Raw genomic sequence first — 15,000 nt, 5'->3', positions numbered from 1 at the left:
GAAAAACTTAGTTTTTACAGGTTATACTTTTTTATGCTATCGGCATACCCCCATTTTCATTGATTTTACCCGAAATTAACGCCGTCACTTATGGATTGCAAGTTGTTGCGAGTCGGTGACTTGCTTTAGTGTTCAAATACGGCGCTGTATTTTTAGGATAGTGCGTTTATAATAACATCATTTCACGTAGATATCCACATTTATTATTTTTCTCCCGCAGTTTTTTATTGAAAATGCAATATTTGACGTCTCAAAAACCCGATGTGACGGACAAAAACTGATGCCAGATTTGGAATCGGCACCCCAACATTACATTCAGACGAGTGTCAGCTGACACTTTGTGGAGCTGCAATCATTCGCGATGGCCAAATCAATTCCGAAATCGAGCGACACTGCATGGGTGACGACACACAATGGTGATCACGGCTGCCATGTGGGTCTGTAGTCTAGGGGGGCACCCCCAGTGGCAGCTCTCCCTTTGCTTGCTGCTGGTGGTGAGTGTGGTGAGTGTGGTGAGTGTGGGGGTGAGTGTGGTGGTGGTGGTGAGTGTTGTGGTGGTGGTGAGTGTTGTGGTGAGCGTGGTGGTGGTGAGCGTGGTGGTGAGTGTGGGGGTGAGCGCGGTGGTGGTGGTGAGCGTGGTGGTGAGGGTGGTGGTGAGTGTGAGTGTTGTGGTGAGCGTGGTAGTGGTGGTGAGCGTGGTGGTGAGCGCGGTGGTGAGTGTGGTGGTGGTGAGCGTGGTGGTGAGTGTTGTGCTGAGTGTGGTGGTGAGCGCGGTGGTGGTGGTGGTGAGTGTGCTGGTGAGTGTGCTGGTGGTGGTGAGCGGTGGTGGCGAGCGTGGTGGTGGTGGTGAGCGTGGTGGTGGTGAGCGTGGTGGTGGTGGTGAGCGTGGTGGTGGTGAGCGTGGTGGTGGTGGTGAGCGCGGTGGTGAGCGCGGTGGTGAGCGCGGTGGTGGTGGTGGTGAGCGTGGTGAGCGCGGTGGTGGTGAGCGCGGTGGTGGTGGTGAGCGCGGTGGTGGTGAGCGTGGTGGTGGTGAGCATGGTGGTGGTGAGCGCGGTGGTGAGCGCGGTGGTGGTGGTGAGCGCGGTGGTGGTGGTGGTGAGCGCGGTGGTGGTGAGCGTGGTGAGCGCGGTGGTGGTGGTGAGCGCGGTGGTGGTGGTGAGCGCGGTGGTGGTGAGCGCGGTGGTGGTGGTGGTGAGCGCGGTGGTGGTGAGCGTGGTGAGCGCGGTGGTGGTGGTGAGCGCGGTGGTGGTGGTGAGCGCGGTGGTGGTGAGCGCGGTGGTGGTGGTGAGCGCGGTGGTGGTGGTGAGCGCGGTGGTGGTGGTGAGCGCGGTGGTGGTGGTGAGCGCGGTGGTGGTGGTGAGCGCGGTGGTGGTGGTGAGCGCGGTGGTGGTGGTGAGCGCGGTGGTGGTGGTGGTGAGCGCGGTGGTGGTGAGCGCGGTGGTGGTGATGAGCGCGGTGGTGGTGGTGGTGAGCGCGGTGGTGGTGGTGGTGAGCGCGGTGGTGGTGAGCGCGGTGGTGGTGAGCGCGGTGGTGGTGATGAGCGCGGTGGTGGTGGTGGTGAGCGCGGTGGTGGTGGTGGTGAGCGCGGTGGTGGTGGTGGTGAGCGCGGTGGTGGTGGTGAGCGCGGTGGTGGTGGTGAGCGCGGTGGTGGTGGTGGTGAGTGTGCTGGTGAGTGTGCTGGTGGTGGTGAGCGGTGGTGGCGAGCGTGGTGGTGGTGGTGAGCGTGGTGGTGGTGAGCGTGGTGGTGGTGGTGAGCGTGGTGGTGGTGAGCGTGGTGGTGGTGGTGAGCGCGGTGGTGAGCGCGGTGGTGAGCGCGGTGGTGGTGGTGGTGAGCGTGGTGAGCGCGGTGGTGGTGAGCGCGGTGGTGGTGGTGAGCGCGGTGGTGGTGAGCGTGGTGGTGGTGAGCATGGTGGTGGTGAGCGCGGTGGTGAGCGCGGTGGTGGTGGTGGTGAGCGCGGTGGTGGTGAGCGTGGTGAGCGCGGTGGTGGTGAGCGTGGTGAGCGCGGTGGTGGTGGTGAGCGCGGTGGTGGTGGTGAGCGCGGTGGTGGTGGTGAGCGCGGTGGTGGTGGTGAGCGCGGTGGTGGTGGTGAGCGCGGTGGTGGTGGTGAGCGCGGTGGTGGTGGTGAGCGCGGTGGTGGTGGTGAGCGCGGTGGTGGTGGTGAGCGCGGTGGTGGTGGTGGTGAGCGCGGTGGTGGTGAGCGCGGTGGTGGTGAGCGCGGTGGTGGTGATGAGCGCGGTGGTGGTGGTGGTGAGCGCGGTGGTGGTGGTGGTGAGCGCGGTGGTGGTGAGCGCGGTGGTGGTGAGCGCGGTGGTGGTGATGAGCGCGGTGGTGGTGGTGGTGAGCGCGGTGGTGGTGGTGGTGAGCGCGGTGGTGGTGGTGAGCGCGGTGGTGGTGGTGAGCGCGGTGGTGGTGGTGAGCGCGGTGGTGGTGGTGAGCGCGGTGGTGAGCGTGGTGAGCGTGGTGGTGGTGAGCGTGGTGAGCGTAAATAACCGAGGCGCTACTGGGCAGGACTTCTTTACAGTGACAAGTTTAATCAGCCCTCAGCAGTTGGTGCAAAACTCAGAATGTCGTCGACAAAGTCCACGGGAGGGGGGGGGGGGCGGGGAGCCATCGCTTCCTTCCCTCTGAGAGACTCCGACAGAGGGAAGCGTGGCCACAGGGCGAGTGGCGGGGGTGGTGCCGAGTGGTGTGAGTGGTGTGAGTGGTGTGAGTGAGCGAGTGGTGTGGGTGAGTCAATGATTGGGTGGGTGGGCGAGTGAGTAGGTGAGTGGGTGAGCATGTGGGTGAGTGAGCGAGTGGGGTGGGTGAGTGAGCGAGTGGTGTGGGTGAGTCAATGATTGAGTGGGTGGGCGAGTGAGTAGGTGAGTGGGTGAGCATGTGGGCGAGTGAGCGAGTGGTGTGGGTGAGTCAATGATTGAGTGGGTGGGCGAGTGAGTAGGTGAGTGCGTGAGCATGTGGGCGAGTGAGCGAGTGGTGTGGGTGAGTGAGCGAGTGGTGTGGGTGAGTCAATGATTGAGTGGGTGGGTGGGCGAGTGAGTGGGTGAGTGGGTGAGCATGTGGGTGAGTGAGCGAGTGGTGTGGGTGAGTCAATGATTGAGTGGGTGGGTGGGCGAGTGAGTAGGTGAGTGCGTGAGCATGTGGGTGAGTGAGCGAGTGGTGTGGGCGAGTGGTGTGGGTGAGTGAGCGAGTGGTGTGGGTGAGTCAATGATTGAGTGGGTGGGTGGGCGAGTGAGTAGGTGAGTGCGTGAGCATGTGGGCGAGTGAGCGAGTGGTGTGGGTGAGTGAGCGAGTGGTGTGGGTGAGTCAATGATTGAGTGGGTGGGTGGGCGAGTGGGTGGGTGGTGCGAGTGAGTGGGTGAGTGAGCAAGTGGTGTGGGTGAGTGAGCGAGCGGGGTGGGTGAGTCAATGATTGAGTGGGTGGGTGGGCGAGTGAGTGGGTGAGTGGTGCGAGTGAGTGGGTGAGTGAGCGAGTGGTGTGGGTGAGTGAGCGAGTGGTGTGGGTGAGTCAATGATTGAGTGGGTGGGCGGGCGAGTGAGTAGGTGAGTGCGTGAGCATGTGGGTGAGTGAGCGAGTGGTGTGGGCGAGTGGTGTGGGTGAGTGAGCGAGTGGTGTGGGTGAGTCAATGATTGAGTGGGTGGGTGGGCGAGTGGGTGGGTGGTGCGAGTGAGTGGGTGAGTGAGCAAGTGGTGTGGGTGAGTGAGCGAGTGGTGTGGGTGAGTCAATGATTGAGTGGGTGGGTGGGCGAGTGAGTAGGTGAGTGGGTGAGCATGTGGGCGAGTGAGCGAGTGGTGTGGGTGAGTGAGCGAGTGGTGTGGGTGAGTCAATGATTGAGTGGGTGGGCGAGTGAGTAGGTGAGTGGGTGAGCATGTGGGTGAGTGAGCGAGTGGGGTGGGCGAGTGAGCGAGTGGTGCGGGTGAGTGAAAGAGTGAGTGAGTAGGTCGGCGAGTGAGTGAGTAGGTGAGTGGGTGGGTGGGTGAGTGGGTGGGTGGGTGGTGTGGGCGAGTGAATGATTGAGTAGGTGGGTGAGTGAAAGAGTGAATGAGTAGGTGGGCGAGTGAGTGAGTGAGTAGGTGAGTGGGTGGGTGAGCATGTGGGCGCGTGAGTGAGGGGGTGAGTGGGTGAGTGAAAAAGTGGTTGAGTGAGTGGGTGGGTGAGTGAAAGAGTGAGTGGGTGGGCGAGTGAGTGAGTAGGTGATTGAGTGGGTGGGTGAGCATGTGGGCGCGTGAGTGAGGGGGTGAGTGGGTGAGTGAAAAAGTGGTTGAGTGAGTGGGTGGGTGAGTGAAAGAGTGAGTGGGTGGGCGAGTGAGTGAGTAGGTGATTGAGTGGGTGGGTGAGCATGTGGGCGAGTGAGTGAGGGGGTGAGTGGGTGAGTGAATAAGCGAGTGGTGTGGGTGAGTGAGCGAGTGGTGCGAGTGGTGTGGGTGAGTGAATGATTGAGTGGGTGGGTGATTGAGTGGGTGGGTGAGTGAAAGAGTGAGTAGGTGGGCGAGTGAGTGAGTAGGTGAGTGGGTGAGTGGGTGAGCATGTGGGCGAGTGAAGGGGTGAGTGAGCAGGTGGGCGAGTGAGTGAGGGGGTGAGTGGGTGGGTGAGCATGTGAGTGAGTGGGTGGGTGAGTAAAAAAGTGGTTGAATGAGTGGGTGGGTGAGTGAAAGTGTGAGTGAGTAGGTGGGCGAGTGAGTGAGTAGGTGAGTGGGTGAGTGGGCGAGTGAATAATTGAGTGGGTGGGCGAGTGAATAATCGAGTGGGTGGGCGAGTGAATGATTGAGTGGGTGGGCGAGTGAATAATTGAGTGAGTGGGTGGGTGAGTGAAAGAGTGGGCGAGTGGGTGGGTGAGTGAAAGAGTGAGTAGGTGAGCGAGTGGGTGAGCATGTGGGCGAGTGAGTAGGTGAGTGGGTGAGCATGTGGGCGAGTGAGTGAGGGGGGCGAGTGAGCAGGTGGGCGAGTGAGGGGGTGAGCAAGGGCGAGCGGAAGCTGCGAGTGGCGTTGGGAGGAGATGAGCGACCGAGTGAATTGGCGAGCGGGAGGGTGAGTGAGTAGGCGAGTGAGAGTGAGCGTGTGGGCGAGCGAGCGAGTGCGCGGGTGAGAGTGCGGGTGAGCGTGTGGGCGAGCGTGCGAGTGCATGAACGTTTGGGCAAGTGAGCGGTGGGCGAGCGAGCGAGCGGGTGAGTGAGCGAATGAAAGTTTGGGCAAGTGAGCGTGTGGGTGAGCGAGCGAGCGAACGTTTGGGTGAGTGAGCATGTGGGCGAGCAGGTGTGCGGGTGAGCGAGCGTGTGGGTGAGCGAGCGAGCGAACGTTTGGGTGAGTGAGCGAGCGTGTGGGTGAGCGAGCGTGTGGGTGAGTGAGCGAGCGAACGTTTGAGTGAGTGAGCATGTGGGTGAGCAGGTGTGCGGTGTGAGCGAGCGTGTGGGTGAGCGAGCGAGCGAACGTTTGGGTGAGTGAGCATGTGGGTGAGCAGGTGTGCGGGTGAGCGAGCGTGTGGGTGAGTGAGCGAGCGAACGTTTGGGTGAGTGAGCATGTGGGTGAGCAGGTGTGCGGGTGAGCGAGCGTGTGGGTGAGCGAGCGAGCGAACGTTTGGGTGAGTGAGCATGTGAGTGAGCGAGCGTGTGGGTGAGCGAGCGAGCCAACGGGAACCCATCACCGTATACACACAAACACCTACACGGATAAGTGTGTGTGTGTACGTGCGTGTGTGCACGTGCGTGTGTGTGTGCGTGTGCCTGTGTGTGTGCGTGTGCGCGTGCGTGTGCGTGTGCGCGTGCCTGTGCGTGTGCGCGTGCCTGTGTGTGTGCGTGTGCCTGTGTGTGCGTGTGCCTGTGTGTGCGTGTGCCTGTGTGTGTGTGTGTGCGTGTGCCTGTGTGTGTGCGCGTGTGCCTGTGTGTGTGCGTGTGCCTGTGCACGTGCCTGTGTGTGTGCGCCTGTGTGTGCGCGTGTGCGTGTGCCTGTGTGTGCGCGCGTGTGCGCGTGCCTGTGTGTGTGCGTGTGCCTGTGTGTGTGCGCGTGTGCCTGTGTGTGCCTGTGTGTGCGTGTGCCTGTGTGTGTGCGTGTGCGCGTGCCTGTGTGTAAACCCCCGTGTGCCCGTTCCGTGTCTATGTACATGCCTAGATACACCGTCTGCACGCGTGTACAGACACACACACACACACAGACAAAGCTGCCCCGTGTAGCCCCACACACGGTGCTGTAAGGGGAGGTGAGGCAAGTGCTTTGAGCAGCTGTCTACGAAACCACCACCACCACCACCACCGTCACAACAACACAGAGTGGTGGTGGTGGTGCCGTTCACACACACACACATGCACACACACACACCACACGCACACACACCCGCACACACACACGCCCGCACCCACACACACACACACCACACGCACACACACCAACACACACACCACACACGCACACCACACACCGCACACACACGCACGCACCCACACACACGCACACCGTCAAGGCTCTCTTCCCCCCCACCCCGCACCCATCGCCAAACCCAAAAAAAAACCCCCAAACCACACACACACACACGCAGAGGGCTTCTCTCTCTCTCTCTGCTGCGTTCAAACTCCACGTTACTCTGGCTGGGGACAGAGGCCCAGGACATCCGGACACCGCCGCTAAACAAATGAACTCGGCACCGTCGACAAATTGGCAATCGCCACCGGAGTCTAACGCCACCATCATGGTGAACACCACCACCAACAACAACTCCATCACCACCACCATCATGGTGAACACCACCACCAACAACAACTCCATCACCACCACCATCATGGTGAACACCATCACCACCAACAACTACATCATCACCACCACCATCATGGTGAACACCACCACCAACAACAACTCCATCACCACCACCATCATGGTGAACACCATCACCACCAACAACTACATCATCACCACCACCATCATGGTGAACACCACCACCAACAACAACTCCATCACCACCACCACCATCATGGTGAACACCACCACCACCAACAACTCAATCATCACCACCATACCCATGGTGAACACCACCGCCACCATCACCACCCCCCTCATCACCATCAACTCCATCACCACCAACATCATCATCACCACCACCACCACAAACTCAATCACCACCACCCCCATCATCACCACCACAAACTCCATCATCACCACCACCACCAACTCCATCACCACCACCACCAACTCCATCACCTCCAACATCATCATCACCACCACCATCCCCCATCATCATCATCACCACCAACCCCCATCATCACCACCACAAACTCCATCATCACCACGGCTCAAAACCTCTCAACAAATCTCGGCTGCCCCAATAACGAGCCTGCTGCTGATGATGGTGGTGTTGGTGGTGATGGTGGTGCTAGTGATGGTGGTGGTAGTGGTGATGGTGTTGGTGATGGTGGTGCTAGTGATGGTGGTGGTAGTGGTGATGGTGTTGGTGATGGTGGTGCTAGTGATGGTGGTGGTAGTGGTGATGGTGTTGGTGATGGTGGTGCTAGTGATGGTGGTGGTAGTGGTGATGGTGTTGGTGATGGTGGTGCTAGTGATGGTGGTGGTAGTGGTGATGGTGTTGGTGATGATAGTGATGATGGTGGCGGTGGTGTTGGTGATGATGTTGGTGCTAGTGATGTTGGTGGTAGTGGTGGTGATGGTGGTGCTAGTAGCTGCTGATAGAGACGGTGGTGATGGTGATGGCGCTGGTGATGATGGTGGTGGTAGTGGTGGTGCTAGTGATGTTGGTGTTGGTGATGCTGGTGGTTGTGCTAGTGATGTTGGTGGTGGTGATGATGGTGGTGATGGCGATGCTGGTAGCTGCTGATAGAGACGGTGGTGATGGTGATGATGGTGATGGCAGCGAGTAAGCAAAACATCAGCAGCCCTCCCCATCCTCATTCTTCGCCAACCCCCCCAAACACAAACAAACAAACAACCCCTCTGCAAACAGAGAAGGGAAAATAAACAACAACAACCACCACAACCACCACCAACCACCACCACCAACCACCACCACCACCAACAACCACCACCACCACCAACCACCACCCACCACCACCACGGTGGTTGTTGGTGGTGGCGTCGAGATTCCCCAAAACGACCACAAAATCACCTCCTCCTCCACACCCCCCCCCCTCTCCATAACGATGGTGGTGATGGTGGTGGTGGTAGTGATGGTGGTGGTGGTGATGGTGGTGAAGGTGGTGAAGGTGGTGAGGGTAGTGATGGCGGTGAGGGCGAGGATAGTAGTGATGGTGGCGATGGTGGTGGTGATGGTGGTGGTGGTAGTGATGGCGGTGAGGGTGAGGATAGTGGTGGTGCAGATGCTGTCTGGAGCCATGATGGTGGCGATGGTAACGATGATGATGACGATGATGATGATAGCACGATGGTGGTGGTAGTGATGGCGGTGGTGCAGGTGCTGTCTGGAGCCATGATGGTGGCGATGGTAACGATGATGATGACGATGATGATGACACGATGGTGATACGATGGTGATGGTGGTAAATGGTTGACGGTAGACGTAGTGGCAAAGGTTGTCCACCACCCCACGTAGCTCCAACTCCTCCACAGGAAATGACCACCACTACCTTACCCCCACGTCCACCCAACCCTCCCCACGTCCACCCTCTCCTGGGGGTGGACAATCGTGGCACGTAGCTCCAACTCCTCCACCCTGAACCACCACCACCTCACCCCCCACGTCCCACCCCAACCGTCCCCACGTCCACCCTCTCCTGGGGGTGGACAATCGTGGCAGGTAGCTCCAACTCCTCCACCCTGAACCACCACCTCACCCCCAAGTCCACCCAACCCTCCCCACGTCCACCCTCTCCTGGGGGTGGACAATCGTGGCACGTAGCTCCAACTCCTCCACCCAACCCTCCCCGCGTCCACCCTCTCCTGGGGGTGGACAATCGTGGCAAGTAGCTCCAACTCACACCCTGGACCACCACCACCACCACCACCACCTCACCCCCACCACGTCCCAACCCAAACCCTCCCCCGCGTCCACCCACCACTCTTCGGGGGTGGACAATCGTGGCACATAGCTCCAACTCCTCCACCCCCACGTCCACCCTCTCCTGTGGGTGGACAATCGTGGCACGTACCTCCACCCTGGACCACCACCACCACCTCACCCCCCCCCCCCACGTCCCAACCCAAACCCTCCCCGCGTCCACCCACCACTCTTCGGGGGTGGACAATCGTGGCACGTAGCTCCAATTCCTCTCCACCCCCACGTCCACCCTCTCCCGGGGGTGGACAATCGTGGCAGGCACGTACCTCCACCCCGGACCACCACCACCACCTCACACCCCCACCACGTCCCAACCCAAACCCTCCCCCGCGTCCACCCACCACTCTTCGGGGGTGGACAATCAAGGCCGCAGCTCCAACTCGTCCACGGAGATCACGACGCTTGGCATCGAGGGGAGCTGCTGCTGCTGCAGAACGTCCGATCCGAACCATCGGCTCAGTTGTCCACCACCTCCACCACCTCCTCCGCTAACAGCAGCAGCAGCACGCTGATGATGATGATGATGCTGCTGCTGCTGCTGATGATGATGGTGATGATGGTGGTGGAGCCGTGAGGCTATGGCGGCCGCTGCTGCTGCTGCTGCTGCAGCATCGGTGGGTATTGCCTCTGTGGGAAGAGCGGCTGAGAAAGGGGAGAGGGGGGGGGAGAGTGAGTGATTGAGTGGGTGGCTGAGTGGGTGAGTGACTGAGTGGGTGGGTGGGTGAGCTATTTAGTGAGTGGGCGAGTGATTGAGTGGCTAAGTGAGTGAGTGGGTGGGTGAGTGAGTGGGTGAGTGAGTGGGTGAGTGATTGAGTCGGTGGTTGAGCTATTTAGTGAGTGGGTGGGCGAGTGATTGAGTGGCTAAGTGAGTGAGTGGATGGGTGAGTGAGTGATTGAGTGGGTGGGTGAGCTATTTAGTGAGTGAGTGGGCGAGTGAATGAGTGGGTGGGTGAGTGAGTGAGTGGGTGAGTGAGTGGGTGAGTGATTGAGTGGCTAAGTGAGTGAGTGATTGAGTGGGTGGGTGAGCTATTTAGTGAGTGAGTGGGCGAGTGAATGAGTGGGTGGGTGAGTGAGTGAGTGGGTGAGTGAATGGGTTAGTGATTGAGTGGATGGGTGAGTGAGTGATTGAGTGGGTGGGTGAGCTATTTAGTGAGTGAGTGGGCGAGTGAATGAGTGGGTGGGTGAGTGAGTGGGTGAGTGAATGGGTTAGTGATTGAGTGGATGGGTGAGTGAGTGATTGAGTGGGTGGGTGAGCTATTTAGTGAGTGAGTGGGCGAGTGAATGAGTGGGTGGGTGAGTGAGTGGGTGAGTGATTGAGTGGGTGAGTGATTGAGTGGATGGGTGAGTGAGTGATTGAGTGGGTGGGTGAGCTATTTAGTGAGTGAGTGGGCGAGTGAATGAGTGGGTGGGTGAGTGGGTGAGTGAATGGGTTAGTGATTGAGTGGATGGGTGAGTGAGTGATTGAGTGGGTGGGTGAGCTATTTAGTGAGTGAGTGGGCGAGTGAATGAGTGGGTGGGTGAGTGAGTGGGTGAGTGAATGGGTTAGTGATTGAGTGGATGGGTGAGTGAGTGATTGAGTGGGTGGGTGAGCTATTTAGTGAGTGAGTGGGCGAGTGAATGAGTGGGTGGGTGAGTGAGTGGGTGAGTGATTGAGTGGGTGAGTGATTGAGTGGATGGGTGAGTGAGTGATTGAGTGGGTGGGTGAGCTATTTAGTGAGTGAGTGGGCGAGTGAATGAGTGGGTGGGTGAGTGGGTGAGTGAATGGGTTAGTGATTGAGTGGATGGGTGAGTGAGTGATTGAGTGGGTGGGTGAGCTATTTAGTGAGTGAGTGGGCGAGTGAATGAGTGGGCGAGTGATTGAGTGGGTGAGTGATTGAGTGGGTGAGCCATTTAGTGAGTGATTGAGTGGCTAAGTGAGTGGGTGAGTGATTGAGTGATTGAGTGGTGAGCGAGCGAGCGAGCGGATGAGTTATTTAGAGAGTGAGTGGGCAGGCGAGTGATTGGGTGAGCGGCCGAGTGAGTGGGTGAGTGATTGGGTGAGCGGGTGAGTGAGCGGGTGAGTGAGTGAGTGGTGAGTGAGTGAGCGAGTTATTTAGCGAGCGAGTGGGCGGGCGAGCGATTGGGCGAGCGGGCGAGTGATTGGGTGAGTGAGCGGGAAAGTGATTGGGCGAGCGGGCGAGTGATTGGGTGAGTGAGCGGGAAAGTGATTGGGCGAGCGGGCGAGTGATTGGGTGAGTGAGCGGGAAAGTGATTGGGTGAGTGAGCGGGAAAGTGATTGGGTGAGTGAGCGGGAAAGTGATTGGGTGAGTGAGCGGGAAAGTGATTGGGCGAGCGGGCGAGTGATTGGGTGAGTGAGCGGGAAAGTGATTGGGCGAGCGGGCGAGTGATTGGGTGAGTGAGCGGGAAAGTGATTGGGTGAGTGAGCGGGAAAGTGATTGGGTGAGTGAGCGGGAAAGTGATTGGGTGAGTGAGCGGGAAAGTGATTGGGTGAGTGAGCGAGCGAGTGATTGGGTGAGCGAGCGAGTGATTGGGTGAGTGAGCGGGCGAGTGATTGGGCGAGCGGGCGAGTGATTGGGTGAGTGAGCGGGAAAGTGATTGGGTGAGTGAGCGGGCGAGTGATTGGGTGAGTGAGCGGGAAAGTGATTGGGTGAGCGAGCGAGTGATTGGGTGAGTGAGCGGGCGAGTGATTGGGTGAGCGAGCGAGTGATTGGGTGAGTGAGCGGGCGAGTGATTGGGCGAGCGGGCGAGTGATTGGGTGAGTGAGCGGGCGAGTGATTGGGTGAGCGAGCGAGTGATTGGGTGAGTGAGCGGGCGAGTGATTGGGTGAGCGAGCGAGTGATTGGGTGAGTGAGCGAGCGAGTGATTGGGTGAGCGAGCGAGTGATTGGGTGAGTGAGCGGGCGAGTGATTGGGCGAGCGGGCGAGTGATTGGGTGAGTGAGCGGGAAAGTGATTGGGTGAGTGAGCGGGCGAGTGATTGGGTGAGTGAGCGGGAAAGTGATTGGGTGAGTGAGCGGGAAAGTGATTGGGTGAGTGAGCGAGCGAGTGATTGGGTGAGCGAGCGAGTGATTGGGTGAGTGAGCGGGCGAGTGATTGGGCGAGCGGGCGAGTGATTGGGTGAGTGAGCGGGAAAGTGATTGGGTGAGTGAGCGGGCGAGTGATTGGGCGAGCGGGCGAGTGATTGGGTGAGCGGGTGAGTGATTGGGTGAGTGAGCGGGTAAGTGATTGGGTGAGCGGGTGAGTGATTGGGTGAGTGAGCGGGCGAGTGATTTGGCGAGCGGGCGAGTGATTGGGTGAGTGAGCGGGCGAGTGATTGGGTGAGCGAGCGAGTGATTGGGTGAGCGAGCGGGCGAGTGATTGGGCGAGCGAGCGAGTGATTGGGTGAGCGGGCGAGTGATTGGGCGAGCGAGCGAGTGATTGGGTGAGCGGGCGAGTGATTGGGTGAGCGAGCGAGTGATTGGGTGAGTGAGCGGGCGAGTGATTGGGCGAGCGGGCGAGTGATTGGGTGAGTGAGCGGGAAAGTGATTGGGTGAGTGAGCGGGCGAGTGATTGGGCGAGCGGGCGAGTGATTGGGTGAGCGGGCGAGTGATTGGGTGAGCGGGTGAGTGATTGGGTGAGCGGGCGAGTGATTGGGCGAGCGGGCGAGTGATTGGGTGAGTGAGCGGGAAAGTGATTGGGTGAGTGAGCGGGCGAGTGATTGGGCGAGCGGGCGAGTGATTGGGTGAGTGAGCGGGCGAGTGATTGGGTGAGCGAGCGGGCAAGTGATTGGGTGAGCGAGCGAGTGATTGGGTGAGCGAGCGAGTGATTGGGTGAGCGAGCGGGCGAGTGATTGGGTGAGCGAGCGGGCAAGTGATTGGGTGAGCGAGCGAGTGATTGGGTGAGCGAGCGAGTGATTGGGTGAGCGAGCGAGTGATTGGGTGAGTGAGCGGGCGAGTGATTGGGTGAGTGAGCGGGCAAGTGATTGGGCGAGCGGGGCGAGTGATTGGGCGAGCGGGGCGAGTGATTGGGTGAGTGAGCGGGCAAGTGATTGGGTGAGCGAGCGAGTGATTGAGTGAGCGAGCGAGTGATTGGGTGAGCGAGCGGGGCGAGTGATTGGGTGAGTGAGCGGGCGAGTGATTGGGTGAGCGAGCGGGCAAGTGATTGGGTGAGCGAGCGAGTGATTGGGTGAGTGAGCGGGCGAGTGATTGGGTGAGCGAGCGGGCAAGTGATTGGGTGAGCGAGCGAGTGATTGGGTGAGCGAGCGAGTGATTGGGTGAGCGAGCGAGTGATTGGGTGAGTGAGCGGGCGAGTGATTGGGTGAGCGAGCGGGCAAGTGATTGGGTGAGCGAGCGGGCAAGTGATTGGGTGAGCGAGCGAGTGATTGGGCGAGCGAGCGAGTGATTGGGTGAGCGAGCGGGCGAGTGATTGGGTGAGCGAGCGGGGCGAGTGATTGGGTGAGCGAGCGGGGCGAGTGATTGGGTGAGCGAGCGGGCGAGTGATTGGGTGAGCGAGCGGGCGAGTGATTGGGCGAGCGAGCGGGCGAGTGATTGGGCGAGCGAGCGGGGCGAGTGATTGGGCGAGCGAGCGGGGCGAGTGATTGGGTGAGCGAGCGAGCGAGTGATTGGGTGAGCGAGCGGGCGAGTGATTGGGTGAGCGAGCGGGCGAGTGATTGGGTGAGCGAGCGGGCGAGTGATTGGGTGAGCGAGCGGGCGAGTGATTGGGCGAGCGAGCGAGTGTTTACTCTGGCGTAGCAGCTGCTGCTGCTGCAGCAGGCCGCGTTGCACCGGAGTCCCAGCAGCTGCAGCAGGAAGCTGCGCCTGCAGCTGTGCCAGGGCTACAGCCTGCACACACAGACAAAGGTACCCCGTGTAGCCCACACACCGCTGTAGGGGCAAGTGCTGCGAGCGTGTTAGTGCTGGTGGTTGCAGTAGTTGTTGTTGTAGTGTTAGTGGTGGTGGTTGTTGTTGTAGTGTTAGTAGTGGTGGTGGTTGTTGTGGTAGTGTTAGTAGTGGTGGTTGTTGTTGTGGTAGTGGTGGTTGTAGTTGTTGTAGTGGTGGTTGTAGTGGTTGTTGTTGTAGTGATAGTGGTTGTAGTGGTGGTTGTTGTAGTGATAGTGGTTGTAGTGGTGGTTGTTGTAGTGGTGGTTGTTGTAGTGATAGTGGTTGTAGTGGTGGTTGTTGTAGTGGTGGTTGTTGTAGTGGTGGTTGTTGTAGTGGTGGTTGTTGTAGTGGTAGTTATAGTGGTGGTTGTTGTAGTGGTGGTTGTTGTAGTGATAGTGGTTGTAGTGGTGGTTGTTGTAGTGGTGGTTGTTGTAGTGGTGGTTGTTGTAGTGATAGTGGTTGTAGTGGTTGTTGTAGTGGTGGTTGTAGTGGTGGTTGTTGTAGTGGTGGTTGTAGTGGTAGTTGTAGTGTTAGTGGTTGTAGTGGTTGTAGTGGTGGTTGTAGTGGTAGTGGTAGTGATAGTGGTTGTAGTGGTTGTTGTTGTTGACCTGGGAGCTGAGGAAGTGAGGAGTGTTCGAGGACTGGAGACCAAAGATGGTCGCATCGACCGGAGCAGGAAACACTCCTCCTGCAACAACCACAACAACAACAACGTTACCACAACCACAACAACGTTACCACAACCACAACAACGTTACCACAACAACAACAACGTTACCACAACCACAACAACGTTACCACAACAACGTTACCACAACAATGACGTTACCTCAACCACAACAACGACGTTACCTCAACGACAACAACATTACCACAACAACAACAACGTTACCACAACAATGTTACCACAACAATGTTACCTCAACCACAACAATGACGTTACCTCAACGACAACAACATTACCACTCGCCCCACCTGGTCACTCACTCACCCAATCGTCCATCCCCATCCACTCTCGCTCACCCCACCCTCACCCCCACCTCACCCCACCTCACCCCACCCTCACCCCACCTCACCCCACCCTCACCCCACCTCACCCTCACCCCACCCTCACCCCACCCTCACCTCACC

The 15,000-nt window shown here is 59.1% G+C and overlaps 1 long non-coding RNA gene across 1 annotated transcript; it reads right to left on the bottom strand.

Annotated features, from left to right (window-relative positions):
- Positions 1 to 9,322: 9,322 nt before the first annotated feature.
- On the bottom strand, positions 9,323 to 14,589 carry LOC144955451 (uncharacterized). The gene is made up of 3 exons (XR_013641677.1): positions 14,478 to 14,589; positions 13,731 to 13,830; positions 9,323 to 9,654 (listed from the first exon to the last, which is right to left on the bottom strand). It is a non-coding gene; the product is annotated as an uncharacterized LOC144955451 (long non-coding RNA).
- Between the last annotated feature and the right edge of the window lie 411 nt (positions 14,590 to 15,000).

This window comes from Lampetra fluviatilis, unplaced genomic scaffold, assembly GCF_964198595.1.
Source record: "Lampetra fluviatilis unplaced genomic scaffold, kcLamFluv1.1 SCAFFOLD_838, whole genome shotgun sequence".
In the NCBI taxonomy this organism is placed as follows: domain Eukaryota; kingdom Metazoa; phylum Chordata; class Hyperoartia; order Petromyzontiformes; family Petromyzontidae; genus Lampetra; species Lampetra fluviatilis.
The sequence above is the reverse complement of the archived record's forward strand: the minus strand, read 5'-3'. Positions and strand labels throughout refer to the sequence as shown.